The sequence below is a fragment of the Hordeum vulgare genome, chromosome 5H (genome assembly GCF_904849725.1).
Source record: "Hordeum vulgare subsp. vulgare chromosome 5H, MorexV3_pseudomolecules_assembly, whole genome shotgun sequence".
Taxonomy (NCBI): domain Eukaryota; kingdom Viridiplantae; phylum Streptophyta; class Magnoliopsida; order Poales; family Poaceae; genus Hordeum; species Hordeum vulgare.
The window spans coordinates 195,479,721-195,485,720 of record NC_058522.1 but is presented as its reverse complement, the minus strand read 5'-3'; positions in this window follow the sequence as shown (position 1 = coordinate 195,485,720).

Sequence of the window (6,000 nt, the reverse complement as noted above, 5' to 3'; positions counted from 1 at the left end):
TCAAAACAGCTCCCAGACCATAACCACTTGCATCAGCTTCCAACACAAAGGGCTTAGCAAAATCAGGCAGTATCAGCACAGGAGAATTAGTTAATTTTTCCTTGACCACCTCCATTGCCCTGTCTTGAGCAGAACTTCAATGAAATGCATCTTTCTTCAAACAGTGAAACAGGGGCCTACAAATAACTCCATAATCTTTAATGAACCTTCTGTAATACCCACTTAAGCCCAAGAAGCTTCTCAGTTCAGTAATGTTCTTAGGAGTAGGCCACTCCTTGATTGCTTTAATTTTTTATGGGTCAGTAGCAACTCCCTCTTGACTTATTATATGGCCCAAATATTCAACTTCAGTCTAACCAAAAGAACATTTCTCCCATCTAGTATACAGCTGATTCTTTTGCAAGATATCAAATACTTGGGTCAGATGATCCTTATGCTCATCCAAAGATTTGCTGAATACCAGGATATCATCAAAGAATGTGACCACAAAGTTTAACATCCCAAGGAGAAAGTTCATCAATGCCTGGAAACTAGGTGGCCCATTTGTTAATCCAAAGGACATCACCAAGTATACAAATAAGCCCATGTGAGTGACAAATGCAGTTTTATGAGTATCCTCTTCAGTCATCCTAATATGATGGTATCCATTTCTGAGATCAATCTTTGAAAAGAATTTAGCTCCCTTAAACTGGTCTAATAGGTCCTCAATCACTGGAATAGGATATTTGTTCTTGATAGTGATTGCATTCAACTTTATGTAATCTGTGCACAGCCTCCATGACCCATCTTTCTTTTTAACTAATAGAACAGGTGAAGAAGAAGGACTTGTGCTTGGTCTGATCACTCCTGCTTTAAGCAACTCCTAGATAATCCCTTCTAGAATGTCCTTTTGATGGTGTGGCATTCTGTAGGGCCTTTGGTTTACAACCTTAGCTCCTTCTGTCAGAGGGATCCTATGATAACAAGGTCTAGTAGGAGGCAACTCTATTGGTTCTTGAAACAGTTGCTTATATTTATCCAGTAATGACTGAATCTCTTGAGGTAACTTCTTTTCTGTATTGCAAACTTCCATAGCAGAAGCAGTGAACAACACAAAGCCACAAACAACATGTTCCATTTCCTTTTGATTTAAGTGACTAGCTTCTTCAGGTTTCATCAGAGAATATAATAGCCCTTCCATTGCCCATTGATATTTTCATTTCCATCTTCAGAAAGTCCATGTGCACAGGACTATACTTCTTCAGCCAATCCACTCCCAAAATTATATCATATCCTTTTAATTGTAGCACCCTAAAACTGTCCATGAATTCCTGCCCCTGAATTTCATAAGTACAATCTTGCACCATAAATTCACTCCAGAGTAATTCACCACTAGCTACAGCCACCTTGACTCTAGGAGTAGCTCTTGGTTTAACCAGCATTTTGGATGCCATTTCAGCAGAAACAAAAGTGGAAGTGCTACCACTGTCCACTAGTAGTGTTGCAAGGAACTCACCCACCTTAACAATGAGAATAAAGGTATTCTTCATAGCACCAATGCCCATAACTGCATGCATAGAAACTTGGAGTATAGTTTCTCCTAGCACTTGCTCTGTATTTTCCAGATCAGGGTCTGCAAAGTCAGTGACAAAAATAGTTTCAGGCCACTCCTCTTCTTGTGCTTGCAGAGCTTCGACTTGAGCTTTCTGGTTCATCATGCACACTTGCCTATGACCTAGAACCCATGGCTCTCTACATTTGTAACACACTTGATTCTGCTTAGCCTGTTGAATTATAGCATTCCTATTCTGACTAACAGTACCACCTACACTCTTGGTTTGCTGAAACAGCACTTGCCTCTTAGGTTGAGGAACATAAGTTTTAGTTTGTACCACTTGCACTTGAAGTTGTGCTTTCTCCATTCTTCTAGCATACCAAATAGCAGTTTGCATATCGTTGGGTTTAGAACATTCCACATGATTCTTGATGTAAGGACTTAAGCCAGCCACAAAACTAGTAACATAGTAGCTATCAGGAATTCCAGGGTTTTCCCTCCTCATCACATTCATGAATAGCTCAAACTGTTCCACATACCCAGATAATGATGCAGTCTGATGAACAGAATGGAAAAGAGCTTACAATATCACAAGATGAATCCACAACAAATCTCTCTGAGAGATAAGAACAAAACTTATGCCAAGGCACATTACTAGGAGCATATCCAGTACCTCTCCACCACTGTACTGCAGGGTCTTTAAGATATGACACTACTAATTCAGTTCTATGTTCAATAGGTGTTCTAGTAGCAGCAAAGTACTAATCCAGATTCTGTATCCATGCTTCAGGATCTGCACCCTCAAACTCCACAATATTAAGCTTTGCAGGTTTCACTGTAAGTATAGGCCTTCTGCTGTCAGGCATAGCAAACTCCTTATGTTTCTGGCCATCAGGCCATTCTTCAATTGTCCCCACTTCTGCTTGCTGCACAACTTCTTTTTCTAACCCATGCATTGAAGGTGGAGTGAAATTTTGCAGCTTCTTGGGCTACCCAGAGGAACCCCAGGTGATTGCACCTCCTCTACTTTCTTTTGGACACTACCATGCTCTGAATGATTTCCCTGATCTTCTTCAGAACCATGATCTAACAGTAACTTTCTGAAGTTATCCTGTATCTTATCAAAGTTGTTTTGCATAGTAACAAAGTTCTTGTTCACCATACCACGAAACTCATGAAATTCCTTCCTATCCTCCTCTCTACTATTCCTAAGTGTTTTCACATCTAACTCCAGAGAAGCAAGTTGCAAATCCCGTGTCCTGACTGACTCAGCAGGTCCTGTCATCCTCAGAAGTACAGGGTGGACGGTGGGAAAGATCATGACTCACCTTGAGATGGATCCCGCCCTCCAGATCTGATGAGCAGCTCCGCTACCCTCTTCCTTCGCCGAGAATCGGCTGGCTCTGGTACCAATTGTCAGGATCAGAGCACCTGTCGGGATGATCCAAGCAGTTCTAGTGCGCAATTGAGACAAAACAGAGTGATCGGAGAGGATTGAATTGCTTGGCAAAAGGGGAAAGTGTATGTGGCGCGCCGTCGGCGGCCTAGGGTTCTACCCAAACATTCATTACATGCCGCTTAGGGCTAGAAGCCGTGGCTTATATAGGCGAGCAAGGAAAGGAAAGTAAAGCTAGATTAAAAAGCTGAATTAAAAGAACTCCTATCGGAATCGGTACAGCGACGCGGGCAGCTCCAGTGGCCGTCGGATGCTGGATCAACGACGCGGGGTGACTCCCACCTGAAGCAGTATCTTTCAACCACAACCGTTGGATCAACTATCTACACTTCACAGCCAAACCGGCAAGGGCAAGGAGGCGGGGCGAAGGCACCGCGGGGCGCTAGGGGGAAGAGGCGGGCGATAGCACCGCGGGGCCAAAGGAGGCGGGGCGATGGTGCCGCGAGGGCATAGGGAAAGGTGGTGGGGCAGTGGCGCGGGGGTAGGAGGCGTGGGAGCGTCGCGAGGGAAGTGGCGATGTGGTGGCGCACGGGATTGGGGTCTCGTGGGAGGTGGAGGTCGTGGGAGACAGGAAGAGGATTGCGTGGACGAGAAGAAGGGTGGGGTGTGGGTTTTTTTGTTGCTCCTCTTCGATCACCGAGTCCGGTGTAAGAGCATGTCTGGTAGTGCCCTCAACCCCTTAAATCTAAAATCAGTTTTAAGGGTTGAGAATTGGTCATTTTTGACACTTTTAAGAGTTGAAAAACAGAGGCAAAGACTAGAACCCTCAAACCCAACCCTTATAATAGAATATTCCGTTATACGGGTTGGGTTTGAGGGTTCTAGTCTTTGCCCCAACCCCAACCCTTAAAACTGTTACTTGACATATCACAATTTTGATCATCTTTATAACACCGAATACTACTTTCAAACACATAATAATCATTCAATTTTTTACAACAATGTTTTGAAGCAAATTATAATAATTGTTCGAATCAAATAGGACATAGAAAAGTAAACAAAGGTAGATCATGGGCCTTGGCGCCGCCCAGCCAACTACCGCGGGTGCTCTACTAGATCATCCTGGACCTGACCATGAGTGTTTGCATCCTCAATCTGACGACGTGCTTCAAGAAAAGCTTGTACGCGACAAGGGTTTCTTTCCGGTTGCACACGAGTACCAACATTGTCATAGAAACAGGGCAGTTTTAACCCTCTCTCATCCTCGATGATCATGTTGTGTAGAATCACACAACATTTCATGATGTTCTCCAAGGTTTTTTTGTCCCAAAAACGAGCTGGACCCCGAACTATGGAAAATCTTGCTTGCAAAACACCGAAAGCTCTCTCAATATCCTTGCGGGCTTCCTCTTGTGCCTTGGTGAAATGAGTCTCTTTTCTAGTTAAGGCCATCCCATTTTTTTCCTTGATTGACTTCACAAGATTTTCCCAATCGGGGTAAATTCCATCGGTGAGATAGTATCCCATTGAGTACTCATTGTCCATTATTTTGTACTTACAAGTTGGAGCATCCCCAGAAACTAATCTTTTGAATAAAGGGGATCTATTGAGCACATTGATATCATTGAGTGTTCGAGGCAAACCAAAAAATGCATGCCAAATCCATGTGTCCTCCGATGCCATGGCCTCACAATGGTAGCATCACGGCTTTTACCGCAATACATTCCGTGTCATGCCTTTGGACAAATTTGCCATGTCCAATGCATGCAATCAAGACTACCTAGCATCCCCGGCCATCCCATTTTTTCATTCATCTCCATCAATCTCTTTGTATCTTCCTCGTTGGGTGCCCAAAGATACTCATCACCATACAACTGGATGACCTACGAACGGACGTCGTGGTTATATCTTGTCCAATGCGAAGATACTCGTCCGTATAGTCCGCGGGTATGCCATAGGCTAGCACCCACATTGGAGCCGATATCTTTTGGTATGCACTAAACCCCATGATACCGACGGCGGATCTACGACGCTTGAAGTATTCTGAGGCGGCCTCACAATCGGTGACAATTTTCACAAACAAACTATGGCACATTCGGTACCTTCTCCGGAAGAGGCGAGTTGGGTATGTCGGTACCTCCGCGAAGTAGTCTCGCATCAAATGTTCGTGTCCGAGATAGCGGTTCCGGTAGATGGTGACTTGCCCCATCTTCGACCCTCTCCTCTGATCCATCAGCTTCATGCGGTCTTCAAATTCTTTCACATCGAGGAGGAGGCCTATCATCTCGACGTCATCGTCTTGAAGCAAGTCCCCAATGTCCCAATCGTCCGATGACGACCAACCGGAATAATCGGACAACGCATCCATCTAGTGTTGCTCTGTAAAAAAAATAGTGTTGCTCTGTAAAAAAAATACAGGAAACAGGGCCGGCCGGAGCTCGTTGTGGAGGAGGCCGACGGTGTGGAGGCCGGCGGTGGAGGAGACAAAGGGATCCGGAGCAGGGGAGCTCACCTTCGACAGCCCGCGATGGAGGCGGCCGGAGGTGTGGATGGAGCACGGGGGCGAGGAGCTCGGGGCGGTGGAGGAGATCGGGGGCGGCGGTGCTGGAGCTCGGGGCCGGCGGTGGTGGAGGAGCTCGGGGCGGCGGTGGAGGAGCTCGGGCCGGTGGCGGTGGAGGAGCTCGGGCCCGAGATGCGGCCGGAGGCGGTGGAGGAGCTCGGGGGCGGGACGACGGTGGACGAGCTCGGGTCGGCGGCGACGGCACGAGATGCGGCCGGCGGCGGCTCAGGGGAGGCGCGGAAGGAGGTTAGGGCGGAGTTTTTCCCTCCCGCGCATGGCCGGATCGAAGTGAGGGTTCGGGTAGATTTTGCCCTCCAATCCTCACTTCTACAGGCTGGGAGAGGGTTTGCAAGTCCGATCCTTAAAAAAACTTGAGTGTTTAAGGGTTTAGGGGTTCTAGTTTACGCGTTTTTTTCGCCCATTCCGTAAAAACGGTTATTTCTGTTTTTTTAGGGTTTAAGGGCTCTACTAGACATGCTCTACGGATGGCAATGGATAGGGTATGGACAG